Raw genomic sequence first — 21,308 nt, 5'->3', positions numbered from 1 at the left:
AGGTAGCAATCATACTATTTCCTTACCTCACAGAGGTGTTAGGCTAGTTAATGTCTTCCTAGTACAAAGTAAATGCTGACTATTATTATTGGCGCATTACATACTACCAAGTCTCTCTGCTCAGTAGGACAGGCAACACTAAGCGGAAAATTGCAAATCTAACAGCTAAAAGCTTATTCACTTTACAAGTTACCTCAATGTTTTTCTTTTCAGCTGTCAAACTGCTTTATAAGGAGTTCATCTAAGCAACCTTTACAATTTGGTTTTGTTTGCTTCCTAACCTGGAAACGGGTGTCTCTTGTCTTTATTTCACTTCCAAGTCAAGCCTGAAAAGAAAAATGCTTGTAGAAAATCCTGTAATTACTGGATCTGATTTTCATTTGAACTTTGATTCTTTCATAGGATACCCACAACTTTCCAAATTCAATGAAACTAATGTAATTACAATTTATATGGAAGAATGAGTGGGAAAGTTTTTGAAGGGCACATGTATGATAGACTGTATGTCCGTAAGAGAAAAAAAATATACTTACGGAATTGATACACAGTTATTAGAACTGTAATATATGAACCAGCTTTCCTGAAGAACCCAGCCTCCATTTGGGCATTAAAGTGGCTAGGTTTTCAGAACTCCCTAGCTTCCACCATGCTGAGCAATTTTGATTATCTAGCCATAAAAATGTCTCAGTGAGAACTGCTGGGTGCCAAGCACTTTTGGAAATCTGGGCTCAATTGTAGGCTCTAAGCATTTAAGAAACCACTAGCTCCAAATGTAAATAGCGGTTGTACGAAGCAATGGGTGAGAGTCACATAAGAAACATATATGTGTCTCAAAGTATGCACATTTCCTTCCTTAGTTTCCCTTAAACACTCCGATCTGCATCCTCCTCCTGCATGTTACCATGTGAAAAAGACATAGTCATGTTGCAAATCTTTCTCCTGAAATAAAATCAAATCTCAAAATTAAACTGTCCCCTAAATACTTTCTGCTTCAATGCATAGTCTCTCAGGAAAGCTATGATGCTGCTCCTTAATAATGTGCTGTCTTCATCTAAACAATGCAGGATGGTGCCAGCAGAGGATATGATCCATAAAGTCATTAAGAGCTGGATTATGACAGACAGAGTTCATCACACATCTGAAAGTGACAATGTCTTTCCAATCCCACTGGAAAAACAAATACACAAGAAAGGAATAATATGATTGGAAACAACAAACACCTATGGTTAACTCATACCAGTAAAGTTCATGTTTACGAGATAACACCAAGACCTGTGCCATTGCTCTTCTTAGATACCCTAAGAGTGCTTGAATTTGCTTTGCAGACAAACTCACCTGGTTGTTTCAGATACTGACTCACCATAGCCCAGTTTCTCTGCACAGATCTGGTAATGCCAACTGTTTCAGCGTTGACATTTATAAACTGTCTTGCCAATCACCACTCCTTCACTTTCTCCTGCAAGTCGCAGGAAACACACTGCAGCCAGCTGCTTAATGCCGTTCAGGGAGACTTTGCAGAACACTGCTGTTTTGAGGCTAATTCACACGAGCACCCCAAAATTTCATGGAATATGTCCCTCACTGATACCTTAAGCTGAAGATTATGCTTCCTAGTGCTCCTGAAAAACAGGATGGACAGTTCATAAGACCACTCTGACCAGCAGTGCTTCCTGAGGAACAGTAGTATATGCTGATCCCCAGAAAAGAACCATCACAAAGTTATTTCAGCAGTAATTACTAACATATTGGTCCATTCTCTGCAAACACATTTTCCACCAGAAAATAACTGTTTGTGGGTAAGGAAAAAGTTATGAGGAGTTGTGGTCCTGTACCTCTGTACAGGTGTCCATTCTGTCAGCATACATGTAGCCTTACTGATAAGGGTCTTCTGACACTGTGAGCTACGTAATTAAAACAGAACAGAAATAGTATCATGTGATCTAGATGACCAACTGCAAAAAAAATTGTGAGTATTCCAAGGAAGAAAGTCTCTGAAAACTGTTTGTAAACAATGCGCAAGCTGAAATATATTCAGATGCAACATCTTTTAGTATTTTCCAATGACAGGTATAACTATATAAATGCTTATGGAATATTTATACACATAATTTGCCAGCATTAGGTCATCATTTTTCTTAAAAATAGATTTTTCCAGCTCAATTTGCAGCTACATTACAATAATGTTGTATCTAACTCCATCAGCTTTAATAATTTAGAAGAAAGTGAACAAATATCAACCGATTCGGAAAGCTGCAAGGTAAACAGTTACAGTCACTTTTATGAAGAGGATACTTTCTACTAATCCTACACGCCAGTCACTTTCAGTTTGTAAAAAAGAAAAAAAGAAACAAACAAAAAAAAAAAACCCACAAAGAGTTCAAACTGTTGCTCAGTGCCCCAAGGGACTTTGCAGCTTTGTACAGATGCTGCTAATCTCAATGGTCAGCCAGAATCACAAAAAGAAATCAAACGCCCCACACAGACACAGCTTCATTAAACATAAATTAAACTGGCATTAATTAGAAAAGCATTGGTTAGTAATTTAATGGGAAAGATGGACACACAGAAAAGGAGGTAAAACAGGAAGACATAAAGAAAAAGACATGAGTGGTAAAAGAAAGGAGTGGCATAAAACATTTTCTTCAATTGCTTTTCATGCTCTTCAGAAGGGAATACACAATTCAATGAAGTAACATTTGAACAAAGAGGGTATTTTTGTTCCAATAAACGCTTCATTTCCCTCAAATCTGGATGGCAATGCTTCCTCTTTCAAAAGTGCCTCCTACTGACTCATAATAGTTAATCCCCTCATTTTTAGGTGACTTTGCGGTGGGTTGGGGGAGAATCAGGAAAAAGCGTTTTGTTTCTTATTTTGCTTCTATCACTGTTCTCTGAAAGCTTATGAAAAGTACATTCTTACCTGTAACAGTATTTCCAACAACTGCGATTTAAATGTGCTAATGGAAACACTGGAAAAAATTGCAACTTTCACACATGTGACTCTTTCTAAATTAAAACAACGAAACTTCTGTTGTGAAAGCTTTGGCCAAGGTTTCTTTGCTGCCCTCTCCTCCTCTTCAGGTGCTTAAGAAATCAAGTGGCTGTTTTGTGCTTCAATGCAGTAGCTCCTAACGCAAATGGATCAGATAGTACAGATTATGCCCTTTAGGCCTTTACAACCCAAAACAATTTTTCCTTTTTAACTGTATAAACCAAACATTTCTTCAAAGCACAACTATTATTAAGCCACACCAAACCCTTCTCATCTGTATCAGTCAGAAAATAACACTCATATGCCAGAAGAGGACTGGTGCACTCCCACTCACCAGCTTTAATTAGGATGAGGAAACTGCCTTAAGTTCAAGTGTGCAAAGCATTTGGAAATTTTCTCTTACTACCTCTGTAAACTGTTCACAGTAATGTCTGTTGGATAGAAAGGGCTCCTAGACAGCAATATGCACTTACATGCTAAGTGACTGCAACGAATCTGAACGTGCTCCACGATGAACTGCAAGCATGCGCAGTCAGTCTAGCGTCTGAGAATGTTAGGCTTACTATGTCTACTCAGATCAACCGTACAGTATAGTACATCCTATGCGTGAGTACAACACAGCAGCTGCATATCTGATACCTGTGAACATTCAGCAATCACAGCAAAACCAGAATTCCAGCAAGGCTGCTGAATGTCAGGAAATCCTGGGCAAACAGGCAAAGCACAAAGTTCCTTTCTATTTATAAACAAAATTTCTGGACACATTAGATATACAGTACCCCACACTTATAAGCCACAGGTTACAAATGATCACCACTTTGATAAAAGGAGCACATGGCAACCCAGGACTAAATGGCCCTTGTGCACAGGACTGCTTTGTCAAAAGTAAACCTACTTGCTGTCAAAAGTAAACCTACTTGCATTCTGCTCCATTTTGCACAAACAGCCAGATTTTCAGAACGGCTAGGCTGTCATTTAGGCTCCGGAGTGAACAGACAGGTTTTTGGAATGAGCTAAAGTCATCTGATGCATCCTGGATGCAGAAAACATTTTGAATCCTTATTTATTTGTGTAGGTGAGAATCAAAGCCTTCAGAAAATCTGCTTTAACAGTGGATGGCAGAAATGTACTTTGTTTTGGTGCAAGACAAAACAAATCCTTCTGAAGAAGTAGGCCTTGTTAGTATTAGTTTAGCTTCTAACTTCTATTGGACCAGAATTTTCAAGGTTAGTCACCAGTATGAAGTAATTGTATAAATTGATTATTAGCAGAGATCATCTTTTCCCACTTGATTGCAACTTTTAGCATTGAACTGTGTTGTAAGTCCCATAAAAGGTAAAGGATTGAGAAAGAAGTCTTTCAACCCCTACACATTGTACCTGTTCAGTGTTAACTACTATGTTTTATTCTAGAAGTAGCTGCATCTTAGTAGTGAACGATAGAAGGTATCTTATGTAATCCTATCCTGTACAGAGTGGCCACAGTACCTTCTCAGGGAAGAATTCTCAGGAAGCAATGACTCCCACGATGGCTGAACAGCTGCAAGCAGCAAGCTGCAGAGCTCCATACCCCTTTCATTCTGAGAAGACCCATTGATACAAGAAAATTCCCACTATTGCTCCCAGCATTAAACATCACAAACTTCCAGCAGATTTCTGAGAAGATGAGAAAAAAAGAACAGATATTTTCCCTCTTCCCCATCTGTGCCATTAGCTTCTCACAAAAATAGAGTTCAACTGTTCCTAGGCCCACCATGCTCCCTCTCACTCGTCTGATAGCCCTTTCTGTCCTGTTCTTTGCATTGCCCAAGATGAACGTCCATGAAATTACTAGGTGTTAAACTTGAAAATACTTTCTATTACAAGTGCATATGAATAGATGCAGATACTAATTTTTTTTTTTTTTTTTAAACTTAGGTGCATTACTCACAATAGTAACCCTTACTGGCAATTTTTTTTTTTCATCAGTACAATCATGCCTATATCATGAAAAAGAATCACATGCACAGGAAAGTGATATGGTTATTAAAACATCCTGGTGTTGATCTGTTTAATTTCATTTAGGTTTGTTTGATTTTTATCCCAACAAAACAAGAAACACAGTTGTTGTCTCTGTACATTGTTTTATGCCAGACATACTAGGTCAGAGTCATAATCCTGAGAATGGTTCTATATTTTTTTAAAAGTTGTATTAATACTTATTAATAATAAATGTTATGGAATTATATGCAGTATTAATTAGAGTCTCATTGTGGGTGCAAAAGAGACTTTATGATAAGTGCTATGTTTATGTATGGACACTGCTGACAAGCAAAGATAAAAGGCAAAGCTATTTTTAGTGCTCATAGAAGATAAAAATTCTGAACGTACATGTACACGAATGTACGTGCCTGCGTACAATGTGCACAAGGAATTAGTGCTGTTTGGGTGCTGATCAGCATGATCAAGAGACTTTTCAGGACATCTTTGGAGTCCTTTGTAACATCTGAGTTTTACTGCCCAAAAATACAAATTATGTCAGACCACTAGCAGCCTTCCAAAATTTAATCAGCTATGCATTCATGCATTTCAGTGTATAAGACTCCATTTTATTCTGAATTTCAGTCCTGCATCTCAGAGCACATTGCTCATATTTTATAACACAATGATAAAAAACAGTTTAATCTTGGAAATACTCCACGTAAATGTCTCACAAAAATAAAAATATAAATAAAACCACCGAGATTTCAACTAGAGCAGAAAAAACATGAGAAAAAATATTTCTCAAATTGTTTTGCTTCTTTTACAGTAATTGTTCTTCCAAACTATACTGGTTGCTTTGTTGCCTATTATCACACAGTGTTCCTAAGCAGGATTTGTAACGCTATGCATAATATTTGAAAAGAAAAAGAGAACGTGAAGTGTGAATTTGTTTTAAGTCAGCCAAAACAGATATCTAAATAAATGCTGAAGTTTTGGTTTGGGTTTTTTTCAGGAAAAAAAAAAAAAAGTATTTTGAACTTGCACTACGTATTTATGCATTTTTTTAAAGTATATTTATGCACATAGGATCCTGTCTTGTTTCAATCTTTTTAGGACAGCAACATCATCTGCATTTAGCAGTTAGTTGCCAGCAAATAATTGTGATGGTTTTCTAGCGTATATTTCTTTCTATCTATTTTTGAACACTGCAAACATTGACAATACCTTTGAATTCGATTTCCTCTGTCACTGGCTTTTAACCTGAGAGAGAAAGGAATATGAGCCCTCCTCTCTTGTGTACTGTCATGATTTGAGATATATAGAGGCAGAGGGTCTGTTTAATAGGAAATTATTTCCTAGTATTTTCTGCCTTGCTTGGATTTCCTTTCTTTCTAGTATTTTTAGATCCCAAGATAAAAAACTCCTCGGTTTATTTGTGTTGTAAGACAATCCACCAAATAAAGCACGGATCACTGGGAGACTTTCTTCAATGAAAGGTCCAGTTTAACTGGTTCACTTTTAATTTAATGAATGGCTCTTTCCCTCAGACAAGGAGAAACAGCCACAGACATTTACAAAGACACAAAAGCCAACACTGGGCTGTTTCATGTTAGTTTCTTTTCTTAAAACATTTGTTTTTAACTTGAAATGTTCAAGGCAGAACTTGCAGATACAAATCCTTCCCCTTATAGAAACAAAAGTGTTTACATAGCCCACGGTAAATAAACCCTAATTAAATGTATCCATCAACTATAGTTCTTTTATTTCATTTATTAGTTGATTTCAGAATCTATGATAGTGTTTGATGGAGACTTAAAATGAAATCTTTATCATATATCGAATTTCATTTTTCTTTAGAACATTAGATACTCTTTTCTTCTTTAGAAATCGATCATTTCTGATACATGAAGCTTCTTACTACTAAATCCAGTGCAACTGTCTGCCGTGTTTGTAAGCATTTTGTCATAAAACATAACCATTTTATGCCATCAGTTGCTGCCTCTGGTTTAGTCCAACTGGTAATTACTGTGTATTTCTACAAAACATTATTTCCTCTTTTCCTCCTCCTCCAAAATTAAAATGCAAACAGCTTGGTGAACATAACAGAAAGAAAAAGAAAATAAAATAAAGAGAGAGAGAAATAAGAAGAAACAAGAAACAGGCCATCTAATATAGTCCAGAATTTTTTTTTATTGTTTTTACAGAGGTTTACAGTAAAAAAAAGGAAAAATTCATATTTTGTTTTCTGCCTTTCTAGTGGTTTGTGCTTGTTGTAGAAATAAAATATTACAAATAGAAACCAGAGCGGGGGGGGGGGGGGGCGGGGGGGAGCTCATTTAGTTTCCCTTTTTCATTTCCTTTGCTGGAATACTGGTTTGGAACATCTGAAGACAAAAAGGATTTCAAAGTTCGATTTTTTGTGTGGTGGTGTTTAAAGGACTACGTAAACCAGTCCGGGTTTGGGGGGGTTCGTGGTGTCACAGCGCCCCCTGGAGGTGGGACGGGCAAGCTCTGCCGCCCCGGCCTCGCCCTCCCCACCTTGCCGTGCTTCCAGCTCTCGGGGAGACTGGCGAACGCTGCCAGGACCTTTGCTGCTCGGAGCTGGCAAGAGGAGAGAGCGAGAATAACTCCCTAGTTATTTCAAATCGTTAAAAACACCCACCACACTCTTCCACTTTTTCCCCTTAAACCCAATTTAGTCGAGATCTTTTTTTTTACTTCCAAAAGATTTTAATCTTCTACAGGTCTAGATTGCTAAGGTGTGAGCATGCATGAAGAACTGCTTAGAATTATTTAAAGTCTTCGTGAACAGAGTTTTTTTCTGATAGTTTAACCATCATTATTATAGGCTTCTCATAATTTTTTTTTAAACTCTTATATTTAATGCTATCATACTGAAGCGGGGAAAGCATTCACCATGTAAAAAAAAAAAGTCTGTCATACTTCCATATTTATAAAAAAATATACTGAGTAAAAGCCGGTAGTCCTACACTGATCTATCTTTATTACAAGACTGCCAATTTCAGTTTGGTTTCAAAGTCATGAAATTTAGGGGTTTTTTTATATAATAAAAATATCTAAAGTGTGATAGACTATAAGGATCCAGTTTATTGCTTCATTAAGACATAATTCACTACACAAAATATATCTGAAGTGTGGTAGACTATAAGGATCCAGTTTATTGCTTCATTAAGACATAATTCACTGCGCAAAATATCTTGGGGGTGCAAACCTGAAAACTAATCACAGTATTTTTGAGACATAAAGATCTGTTGATCCCAAATCTTTTGTTTATCTGCTAAAAATTGCTATAGAGGCAGAAGGACTTCATTATAATGTTTTAACATTAAGATGTAAAATTAATCACAAATTGGGGTCAATATATCCCACAATTTTTGTTGTTAAACAATTTCACTGTTATTGCCTTCACTATTTTTCTTATTATTGTGTAAAGTCTTCCTTCCCAAACCATTCTTTCAGGTGAAACTAGACAGAAGTTCACGCCAGTAAGAAATACAACTGTTTAGTTTTAGATTACTAGCACACATACATTTATTTTCAATGGTAAAGAGAATACTAGGCTGAAGAATTCTTAAGTCGGATATTTCATGTGATTTTGGTATTTCTGATAATTTTTTCCTATACCATATACACTTACAGAAAATTTAAAAATGCATTAAATAAATCTAATATTTTTAAGTTTGGTATCTCAAAATGCTTGCGTATCAAATTCATCATCATCATAATGTCTCAGAATGGGAACCTGTACAAATACCATACATCCTTGGTACTATCCTGCTATACAGGACAGCTCAGTGCAAAACATCAATTTGCATTTACAGTAATGCTTTGAAAAGAATCTATAGAACTTGAAACAACATTTAATATATAATCAATGGAGGTTTCTGCCTTGTAAGTTACCTGAAAAGTTAAAAACGTAGGAAGACATGCAAATAGGAAAGTATTTCAAAATCTGTTGACAAAATCATGAAGTAGAAAAAACCGTGTCAGATAAAAACCACTACAATTTGTCAATCATGTAGGTATGCACATACACACACGTTAATCATCTTGAGAGTACGATCTACAATTTTTCTTTCACACCAAGCAACGAACAACCATCCTGTCCTTCAGTTCTTACACAACTAAGACCTTCATTTCTTACCTACATCTTTCAATCGACTACAATGGCATCTGGATCTAACTTAATCATTGTTCCGGTGAGGAGACAACAGATCTTATTCTGAGCAGATTCACTCATTCATACCATCTGACTGCACAACTTTCAAGCAAGTTCAGTACTTCCTAATCTGCCACGAGACAAGAAACTGACTCAGTGGCTCTAAATTGAGTAGCAGCAGACTAAAACACTAAACCATAGAAATCATTTGTAAAAAATACCTTTAGCATGTGTTTGAATGAAAGATACTGCTCCATTGGGAAGAGGAATTCTTGGTCTCCAACAGTCATTTAAATACTAGTTGGAAATTACAAACTGAAGTAAGCTTCACTTAAACACAGCTGGAAAATACAGGAGGAGAGTTTTCTAAGAAATTCTTCTCAAATTCAGATGCTACTTCCCAATAACTGCACAGATAAATTATGTTTGTATATATTACAACATTCTGAAAAATATATTTGCCCCTTTTTTGAGGAAATTAAAGACAATTTTTTAAAGTTGTGACACAAACCAACAAAAGCCAGGAAATGCAGTGTTATGACTGACGCTGCGTTCTTACCTCTCTCGTCATTGTGCTTTTTCCCCACAAAACGTACTTACAATAGTGTGAGGCAAGTAGGGAATATCAGCCTTAACTTAGATTTCCTGGCTTCTTCCAGCTGGTGTCCAAAACTTTATTGTTGTTTAGGCATAACTTAGTTCTTTTGTATTTCAAGTTTGTGTTGTGCGTGCATAAACACAAAATGTGTCTAATTGTGAAGACAACTACAAGATTGAATAAACTACTTTTTGGTATGTTAAAAAAAAGACAAATCATGGTTTTATTTCTAGGTTAAGAATGTGGAAATAACTAACAGGAATAGCTACCAAAGAAAAACAAACTTTTCTGTAATTAATGCTACACAATGCCCTGTACTATTTAACATCACATAGCATTTTGGATTATTTACCAAGGGCACCATTGCAATGCAAAAACCGAGGACTCAATACTCTAAAGATTTTTGCCTAAGAGTTCAGCTGGTGAAACATCCAGGTACATTTGAAGCATTTTGTCAGAAAGAAAGCAAGCTACAAAGGGAAAAAAACAAAAAAGAAAAAAATTGAGTTTGAATGCTACTATTAGTTCAGTGCTTAATACTTCAATACTACTGAGTGATGAAAGACTGAACATACAGGTTTTCTCCATGTCGATTCTCTGCAAGTTCTTTTGCATATTTTCTCCAGCAAAATGTTTAAACTTTAACTATATTTTAGCATTTGAAGCATGATATATGTGCATGTAAAACTTCCCAGTGTGTACACAGTTATTCATTAAAACAAGCTTTATAGCACTTGCAGTTTATTTCTGCATTTTTAAGGTGCATGTAGAAAGGTTTTTTTGTTTTGTTTTTTAAAATGCATTTCAGTTGGATTTCATTGAATGTGTTGTACACCTTGACATTTTAGGTACTTTAATGGGGGTTTTCTTAGTTACAAAAATGAAGTTCTTGAAAGAGAGGTTTGGGGGGGGGTGGTGGAGGGTGGAAAATCCTTTTAGAAAAAGGCAGGGGCGGGGGGGGGGGACACGACACGGTATGAGTAAAAAGACTTTATTTTCTAAAGCTCAAATTCCAAAGGAGGAAGACGGGGAGAAATAGGAACTGAAACTAATTTACCTGCATTCCTTTGTCACTGCTTGGCCCTTGACTAGTAAATGATTCCTTTCACTAGCCAATAAAACCAAATCAAAAGCAGGCTTAGGGAGCAGAGGGGGAAGGGGGGCAATAGAGTAGAAGAGAGAATCAACTTAAACTTTGACAAAAAAAGAAAAAAAGGAAGAAAGCAAACTCACTCCTCTTGCTTTCCAGAAGCTCATAGGAGCTGTGTGCCTGACGACTCCTGCTAACTTCCCAGCATTAGCACAGCACAAAGACATTCTCTACCTGCTTTCTTGCAGCATTAGCTAAGGTTATTCCATTGTTCCACATGACAGATAGAGTTGCTTTTGTCTCCATTTAATGCTGGTCCCAGAAGCTCTGCCAATTTAGGTACAGTAGAAGGCCTGTACAACTGCTTCAGAAGTGAATGGTATCCAAGAACATGTTTAATCTGCACAAACTCGGTGCCTAAGCAGTATATCTCAGAGATTTGGTAAATGTTCCATTTAAAAAAGTGCTGTATGACAGAAGCATTCAAGAGCTCTGAAAAAGATGAGCGTCTGGTATTGCTGGACACTCTGCAAACATATATAGTGGTAGCTTCTGCCCCTTGAGACTTGTACATTCTAGAGAAGCAAGGCAGAGATTCAGACACAGACGTAGGATGTATTGACTGGGTCAAATTTTCAAAAGCGTCCACATGTTTAAGGCATATAAGAAGTGCACTGAAAGACACTTAGAATTCTGAATTTAATTTTTACCCTATTAATAATTTTTAATAAATAATGGTCATTGGTAAAAGAGACAAACTAAGTTCTTAAAAACCAGACAATTAAAAGCGTGATATGGAAATGCTTTGTTCTTGAAACCGCCACATCATATTTTTAGAATCAAAGGGGCTTCCTTAGAGCAGAATATACAACATTTTTCAGAATTGGATTATTTTCTTGTTCCATCCCTCTTCTTGACTGGAAAGAATAGCTGTGTAGCAGTTAGATAGACAAGCAGGCCAGTAAAGAGCATAAATGAACAAAAAAGCCAAATGTAGATCTCTCAGTTGCACACGTCTCGAATTTCTAGCAGTAATGACAAATAAAAGTCATGAGGTACAATCATAAATGGACATACAGATGATCTACCAAGATGGGTAGCTCTTGACCTCTCAAGGTCAGGCTCATTTAAAACTTTATTTTTTAATTTTCAGGTATTATCAGTTTGTGGAGAAAGGGCCCAGGGACTGTGATTCACTCATCAGACAGAAACAGAGAAGATGACCAAGCGCTCTAGCATCCTACACATGTGCTACCTGATCAACAATCACAGTGCTCTCTACATAGCAAAATAAAAACAAAACAAAACAAAACTGAAATCATGAGAACTGTGAACCACACAAAGACGTGGATCATCAGCAGGGGAAATTAGATCAGATTTTACTGAGATACCAGCCTTAAACACTCTCCATTTGCCTGTGCTATCTCTACAATACAGGCAAAGATAGAAGGACAGACAAATGCTTATCTACTTTTTTCCTGCCTGAATACATTATTGGGCAGTGCCCAAATTACATGCATTCATCTCCACTGTAAAGGAAAACATCATCAACGTAAGCACAGTCATGTTATATTATCTGTATTTGTACTGTAAAAGACCAGGTCCATCTTAGGGAACTGATGAACTTCCTTCCTACGTGAGAGGGAAAGTTGACCACAGCTAGAACTGCCATGCTCTCCTGAGGCAATTGGCAAAATCTTTCACCCTTCCTCCTTAGGGAAACACTGCCCCAAGAAACGGGTTCAGCATCCAAATAGCAGGTTAAGCAAGCATTCTTTCCCTTTCAACTTTCAGTCTCAGGAACAGTCAAGATTCCCATTAAACAGTGTTTGGAGTTTCATGCAGCGTACAGTAAATTTATCCCTAGTTAGTAGTTAATACAACATATGCAAGAAAGAATTCTAAGAATTCAAAACTTTCCCTTTTATATTATGCACATACACATATATATCCACACCAGCTTTTACAGTCCTTGTTTCCCCAAATACTTAAGCAATACAATCACAAATATAGGTGTAATCTAGAATGTCTTGCTATGATGTTCAGTATGGAAAAAGAGTACAGTTAGTATCAGTATGACAGAAGATTTGAGGAGCTCCAAATAAGAGCAAATGAGAGCTCTGTGCCAGTAAGGACCTATGTTCTGTAATAAGGGTTCCATTTATAGTAATGAAGTACAAATAGAAAACAAAAAAGCTTTGGTGTAGCTAGTCTCTGCATTGTTATAATCCCATGCTGCTCCGAGATGGGTGTACCATTACATGCTTATGATGCGAACAAAGAGCACCAACAGAAGGTTAACAACATTAATTTTCTTCAAAGATTCATATACACCAAAAGAGCCTGACAACACAACCAAAGAGCTTTAAAGGCCCCCTTCCAAAAAGCAATATGGAGAGTTTAAAGTAACAAGAATCTAGCTGGTATGTAAGAGTTAACTGTTATTTTCTCTGAATGACCAGATATTGCTTTGGAAAGTATGTTTATTGCAGTGCTTGAATAACAGAAAGCAAAAAGTAAAAGGATTTGTCCAATGCCATATATGGAGCTGGTGGCCAAGCAGGATAAGATACTATGCTTCCTAAGTCCCAAGCTTGAACTCATTCCTTCAAACCTGCTGATACACAACCACTGATAGAATACCATCTAGTGTGCGTGTTTCCTTCTTTTCCGCTTTTGTCCTCCTGTGGCTTTTAGAGTCAAAGCTAATCTACAGAGGGTAAAGAATTTCATAAAATAACTACAAACTTGAGATGAATGGAGTTTGTTTCAATGAAAGAATTTAAAAAAAGAAAAAGAAAAAAGGGGAATCCCTTAATATTGTTTTTTTGAATGTCTGCATGCAGATTCTAGAAGTAAGCTTGAAGGGCTAACAAAAGTCACGAGCAACACCACTCAAGTCCCCATTCTATTTTCTCAGTTTCTCTGAGAACTTCAAGTGTCATGCAGATAGCATTATCCTGATTCTTCCTTAATCTGACTAGAACCTTTCAAAAAACAGTATGACAGCTATCCAGCTCACATTGATTTTCAGTGGATGATCAGCATTTCACTCTTTGTGGCTCATTTGTAAAATCCTGGCATGCAGGTTCTACGGAATCTTTCACGCTTGGAAAAGCAACTTTCCCTGAAACCCAGAAGACAGCACAGACAGGGGAAGTACTGCCTGAACTTCTCACTTAGAACTGTAGACACACACCCTGAGTTAGCAATCTCTGGTGCACAATTACTCAAATATTAGGCAGGATAAACGTTAGTGATAAGTCACAATTACCAAAAGATATAAGATCTACAGTGTCATAGAACACCAGAGACAGTACAGTGAAACCTATATGCAGATTTATTCTGAAATTGGCAGTGACATCTGCCAGCTCATACATCTGCATTCACTGAGATTTCAAATGTGGATAGTAGCAACTCTGGATTGTTGACTACCTCAGTCAAATCCCACTGAAGGAAGGCTGCATCCCAGAAGCTCCAGATCTAAGCATGAACTTAAAGTTTTTCCCTGGGGAACTTCAGTGACTTTGTATTCCCTAGCATCTCTCTCAACCATTTACCCGCTCAATTGCGGGCTGTCTCAGAATGCTTTTGAGGAAAAAAAAAAAAAAATACCAAAAGAAAGTTAAAATGAAAGAAAACACAGGAAAGATAGTGTCAACACCTCTTCCTAGTGGCTCAGACAAATACATCACAAAAGTATTTTCAGTGCAGATGTTAATAAACAATGACATTTTTTCCTTCTGTCAGAAGACCCTGACCAGACATATGCGTATGTCAGATATTCAGACACATTTGAAGGAATGGTAATGGGAAGTAAAAGTAACTATTAAAAGTAAATGACATCAGTAGGAATCTATGATGTCTGACAGCCTACCTGAGGCTGAGGTGGTGTTAGGAGCTAGGTTCAAATGAAAGTCACTAAACCCATAGCAGAGATGTATAATGTGAATTTGAACGGCTGGATGAACAGGAGAGAAGTCATGAAAATCCAGTGGAAACCCTGGGAAAATCTTAGACATTTATACCAACAAAAAAGTGTCAAAAGATGGATAGGTAAAGTGGCCCAAAAAACTCTATTGAAAATAAATTACTATATGCAGGAAAAGCATTGCCCAGACAACCAAATTCAGTCCAGACTGAGATCATAGAATATCCTGAGTTGGAAGGGATCCATAAGGATCATCAAGTCCAACTCTTGGCTCCACACAGGACCAGCCAAAACAGAGCACATAACCGAGAGCGTAATCCAGACACTTCTTGAACTCAGTCAAGCTCGGTGCTGTGACCACTTCCCAGGGGAGCCTGTTCCAGTGCCCAACCACCCTCTCAGTGAAGAACCTTTTCCTGATATCCAACCTAAACCTCCCCTGTCACAGCTTCATTCCATTCCCTCGGGTTCTATCACTGGTCACCAGAAGGAAGAGATCAGCGCCTGCCCCTTCGCTCCCCCCTTGTGAGGAAGTTGTAGGCCACGATGAGGTCTCCCCTCAGTCTCCTCTTCTCTAGGCTGAACAAACCAAGGGACTTCAGCCTCTCCTCATATGCCTTCCCCTCTAGACCCTTCACCATCTTTGTTGCCCTCCTTTGGGCACTCTCCAATAGTTTTATGTCCTTTTTATACTGTGGTGCCCAAAACTGCACTTAGATGTCACTATATTAAGCATAGTAGGAACATATAAGAAGTGATGGCCCCTATCTGTAACTATTTGTGTTTAAGATAATAAAAGGAATTCACAAATGTTGAATAGTGAGGATGTTCTATGGTCTGACTGCATACAAGCCATGAACAAGAACAGGGATGGAAAAAATTAAATTCATCAGGAGAAAATACGCACTATTACTTATCCTAGCAAACCTCTACAAAGCCAAGAATTGGGTTGTTTTTTTTTCCAAATGCACCACTGATCACTTACAAATGGTTTTAACAGTATGAGCGTACAAACATATATTGCTTTGTGTATTCTTGGACACAAACTGGTAAGGTGGAGCCAGTCATGCATCAAGCCTAGCTGTAGGAATTTCAGCATATTTAAGGCCTCTAATTTTTCCCACCAAATTCTGCAAAGTTTTTAAGACTAGCAAATTACGATGATATTTTGTTTTGTGAAATAATCTTCCTTGCTCTCCCTAATCTCTTTGTCTCCACAGAGTCTATAATTTAATGGAGCAGGATGCTTCAAGATATTGCCAAGGCCATTATCTCTAGTTGTATTAATAAACTTGTCTCCAAGACACGCCCATATTAACATTACCACATGCACATACTGTAAGACGCATTTCACATCGAAGGCACACAAAATGCCTTAGCCCCTACGGGCAACGTTTCAAAGTACTATGCAAAAGAAGAAAAAGGTAGGGCATGGCAAACAGAGACATACACACATGCAAAAACCACTCTCAAATACACAAGAAAGCAGGCTGTGCAACCCATTTGCCAAGCTGTAAGTTTCCTCGAGCAAACAAGTCAGCAGGAAACTCCTCAAACAAGCCAGAGCTGGCTACACAAAAAGTGTAACCCCTCCCTTCGGTTGTTACATTGATAATGGGGCAATCCCTGGCCAGAGGGCTTGAGGAATAGGAAGGCAGCAACAGAAGATCCAGCTCATGGAATACCATAGTGAAAGACTGCCTACCAGAGCCCAGGAAAAAACTTATCTCCAGCAACTTCGCCTGCAGTAAATACCCTGATCTAAAAGCATAAAATAGATGGTTCAGTGAGACAAAATCTTCCAAAAAAAGCACAGAACTGCTTTATCAGTCATCTGTAATTTGCCTAATAAATACTTAAATGCACAGCAGGTTAATATCGGCATAGAGACATCCATCTTGAAAGGGCAGGGAGGTAAACAGAGAGCACCTCCGTCTACCCAGGCAGCCAGACAGCTTGCCACCGGTATGCTTTCTAGGTACCACAGAAACAGGAGATGAGGTTAGTCAACTGTAATCAGACCTACAAGGGGAAAACACCATTGACTTCCGCCATGCACTTCTAGTCTGAGCTGCAATTCCAAGTTCTTATTCACTGAAAATACTATGGAAAGAAAAGGTTTCTTTTAGACCAACCTAATACCTTTCTAGCAGTCATATTCCTACTCTCTTCACAGATGCGTGCATTCAGCCAGCCTTGGCTTTAGCTAAGAACAGGCTGATTTGCAAACACTCAAGATCTTGTAGCTCCTCTCCTTGTCCTTCTGCTGATCAGGTTTGTTTCCCTTGCTGGCTCTTAACGTATCCCCTAATTCATGCCTGGATGCTTCACCTCCTTTAATGCTTTCTGCAGACTCTGGCCTGTTAGACGGTGCAAGAGGCAACAATGATTTACCCCAACTTCTCCATGCTCCCTTCACGCAGCCTCTTACGCCACTGGAGCAGAGCCCTGCAACATAGTGCAACAGCAGCAAAACCAGTAACCAGGTAGTTTTTCCACACATACAGCACTGAATTTAGTCATGACAATTACCTCTCTGCCATTTCGTATCTGACTGCGTCCTTCCTTTTGCCTCTGGCCATTTTGTCTCCATATTCTTCTCTATACTCACTCCACTCTTGGCTTCGCTGCAGACACTGTCCAAGATGGTACAGTCAGTACTTAAATACCCGTCTGCTAACAACTATAGAAGAAAAAAGTTTCACGAATATGCAGCCAAACAGTCACACAAACAGAAAGATGTGCAGTTACTACCTTTTCTCCTTGAGCTGTAAAAAAGATATTCTCTGGTTTACTACTGATGCTTGGGTCCCATTCCCATCATGCACCACATTACCTCCCCTGCCCGCATTTTACCCTAGAACTGAAAGAACAGAATTGCAGGTATTTTATTTTCTCTCAGGAATTATCAGAAATCTCTCTCTCTAGACACTAGAAAGCTGGGGCAAGGCACCATGTTAAAATAACCAAGCTTTGGTCTTAATTTTCTTCTGAAGAAGGAAGTACCTTCCATACTTTGCCATTTCCAGGCCTTTCTTTGAAAATCCTTTCTTTTCTTTAAGTAACAAGGGGTAGCAGTCAAGTGAAAGCAAGGGCTACTTGATCCATTGTTTGGACCCCAGCCAGGTTCTGCTGGTCCCGCTTTCCCTCTCAACCACCCGTTTTTCTATCATTCCTGTAATTTGGGGAGATTAAGATGTATAGCCTGTAAATTGGCTAAACTTTTCCAGGCTGCTTTAATGAGACTTCATATAATAGGGTTGCTTTTTTTTTTTTTAATATTTTCCTTAACGTGACCCATATGGAAATAAAAAGATATATTTTTTAATGTATGCTAGATTATGGCCGACATTTTCCTCAAATTAAAATCCATGCTTCAGCAGCAGCATACATTTTCAATGATGTCAAATATATTTTTTCAGCCAACTGGCTGGGGTCACCCTTATAACTCAAAGTTTAAGTGTGCTGGATAATCAGTAGAACATGTGAGTCTCTGTAGGGCACTGTGGTTGCCTCAGCGTAGCAGCAGTGCCTGCTAGGAAGCACACAGGACCTATTCTACTCTGAGGCACTCATGGCAGGAGATGTGGTGTAAGACAGTGCTAAAGCTCTGCCTCTGAATGAGCTGACAGCCACATGGTTCACAGCATGAACCATGTGGCCCTAGCCTATGTCAACATCAAGCTCCTCCAGCAGAGATCACCAGAATGCAATCATCATGCTCAGCTATAGACTAAACTAAAACCGCCAGGCACTTCCCTATTGATAGATGAGATGCCCTTCATCTGTAGATGCCATTCAAGCCTTGTCAACCATTTCTGTTACCATTTTGTTTGGAACGATTCCCACTGGGGGCAAGCATGACCTAAACAAAGGCTGTTCTTAGTGCTGTTAATAACATCTACATTACTAAAGTACTTATTTCCCTGATGTTTCCCAACTTAAGAATAGGAATAAAGTAGGAATACTAGACAGAGAATGGCAAATGTTTGGGCCTACTTACACTATCTTTTTAAGCCTTTCTTTAAAGCAACTCACACAGGTTGCAACTATGTCTGAATCAGAATTTAAATGAATTTCAGTTGACTTACCTGGATAGGCTAAATTCAAATAATTTGGGGAAATATTTACCAAATGTTAAAGCAAGAGAGAGAAGTGTAACAATTTCCATGTAGAAGTTTTATTTGCTTTTTTTAACACCTCTTAACTAAAAGAACACCTGATAATGAAACCACATTTGTTTGGGAAACCACAAGAAACACTGGGCCTTCAGTTTTCAATGGTTTTCCTTTTTTTTTTTTTTTAATATTTTAAATATTTTCACATTATAGTTTGCTATTGGAAATTGCATTGTCATACAATTCAAAAATTCCCATTTCTATCAAAAGGAGGTTCATTCAGCTTTCCAAAACAATGTGTTTTCACTAATTTCATAGCTAGCAGAGGAACACAATGATAGTTTAGAATAGAAAACCACAACCTTGCCTACACTTAAAAGATGCATGAGAATATTGGTCTTGGCTAGGTGTAGAGACAATTATTCCAGTAACCCTAATATGTATGCATTTAAAATTAGTAAAAAAAAAAAAAACCCAAACACCCAACAAAAAACAACAGAACAACCAACAGTCAATTTGCTTGCACAGTTTATCTTGGGGAGAAGGAAATTCTTATAAACTATGCTGACAAACAGTTCTTTTAAAATAGAAGCTGTGGCTCCAGTCAGAAGATTCAGGGTTACAATTCTATTAGTTTATTTAAAGCACCAAATCCTTTGTAGTTAATGCATAAATACCCACCAAAACTTCATTTACAGTTGAAATAGTAGGTAATTTAGAGATAAGGGATGATGTCACTTCAACCACGGTTCAAAAAGGTTAGGTGATACAAGTGCAAGGCTTCTATAAATAAATAAATATATAAATGTGTTCAGGCACACCTGGCCTGTCCAACCCCTCCACCTTCTCACCAGTACTCTGCTTCTCTCATCTGGCTCCCACTGTTTAATGTTTCATCATGTGAAATATTCATTTTTAGCCCAGGTCTCACAGAAATTGAGTCCCTTGGAGCCTTGCTCTACCACTGTACAACCCTACAAATAATGGAAGTTATTACTAAACAACTGTACTAAGATGTTCATGATTGTGCATATTCACAGGTTTCCTGGGCAAGCCAGTCCAGCTTTGCTGAGTGAAGCGGATATGTGCCACCAAAGGCTCTAGCCCTGACGTAATTTTGTCCCAGGATGCATTAGACACAGGGGAAAAACCAGGAGCAACACATGTGACTCAAAAGGCATCGATCTGCTGAATACATTTCAAAGAAAAAGAGCATTTTGATGAAAGCTGTCCACATTTATAAGCAAAAATAAACATAATGTTGAAAATACAGACTTTGGAATAAAAAATCTTCAAGTTTTTCATTGAATTTAACATTAAATTGCTTTTTGATTCTGAAACATCACAACCAAAAGCTTCAGGTCATCTGCAACAAACTTAATGAAAACTAATGGACAAAAACCACATATGCTTTAAACTTACTAACTCGTCCTGCAGCCCCTACTCACCAGCCGCCACCTCTCACCGAGGGCCTCATCCGTCGAGTGCCTCTACGCATGCCCCACCGCTACTCAGCACCCCCTACAGCGTACCACAAGGCCGCCTCACAGCTACGCGATGCCTCCGTAGCCCCCCATGCCTCAGGGCTTCGTGAACTTTAGCGGCCCGCCCTGGTGCGTGCGCCTCACGGCCGTCTCACCGCTATTCGATGCCTCCGTATCGCTGCGCGCCTCAGAGCTTCGTGAACTTTGGAGGCCCGCCCTCGGGCGTGAGGCTCCGCGCCTCAGGGCCCCTTCACCGCTATTTGGTGTCTCCATACCCCTCCGCTCCTCAGTGTCTTCTCGTGCGGCTCCGCGCCTCAGGCCCATTTAACTCCTCAGTGTCCTACTGCCTCTCCCCACCGCCCGGCTGGCTCCTAAGCGACTTGCAGAGGCAGAGGGCTCGACCCCGGTAGGGGGGATAGTGAGCTCACCCGACCCCCGCTGAGAGGAGCAAATCCAAGCAGTTCAAGGCAAGGTCGTTGCTACTTCAGCAAGTAACTTGTCATCCCTGTACTGCAAGGAGCTCCTCAGTGCCCATTTCAGTGGCATGGACGCCCCGGACAGGTGGGAGGTTCGCACCTGAGGAGGTTTGTCCTGTCAGAATGAGGAGAAAATGCTCCCGTGTAGCATTGTGCCTGGCTCCATGCAGTCCACCCTGCTGGGAGGGGAGGAGGTGCCAAGCTGACGGGGCGGGGGGGGGCAGTTCTCTAGCTGCTTTTGTGTGACACGGGGAAAATCCCAGGTGTGATCTGTGGTTTTCTGCTAATTGAAGGCATTGGGACCCTGTAAAAGGATAATATTGGATTATCCTCAGCTAGTAGATGAGGATGGCTCTTGATATTATGCCCTATCAGTGTGCTAACTTAGCCAACTACCATAGGCTGCCAAAGACAAATCTTGAAGTCAGAAACAGTGCATTAACTTCACTGACAGCGCCATCGATGTCCACTGGGGATG

This window comes from Grus americana, chromosome 16 (assembly GCF_028858705.1).
Source record: "Grus americana isolate bGruAme1 chromosome 16, bGruAme1.mat, whole genome shotgun sequence".
NCBI classification, from domain to species: Eukaryota; Metazoa; Chordata; class Aves; order Gruiformes; family Gruidae; genus Grus; species Grus americana.
Note: the sequence above shows the minus strand (reverse complement) of the source record.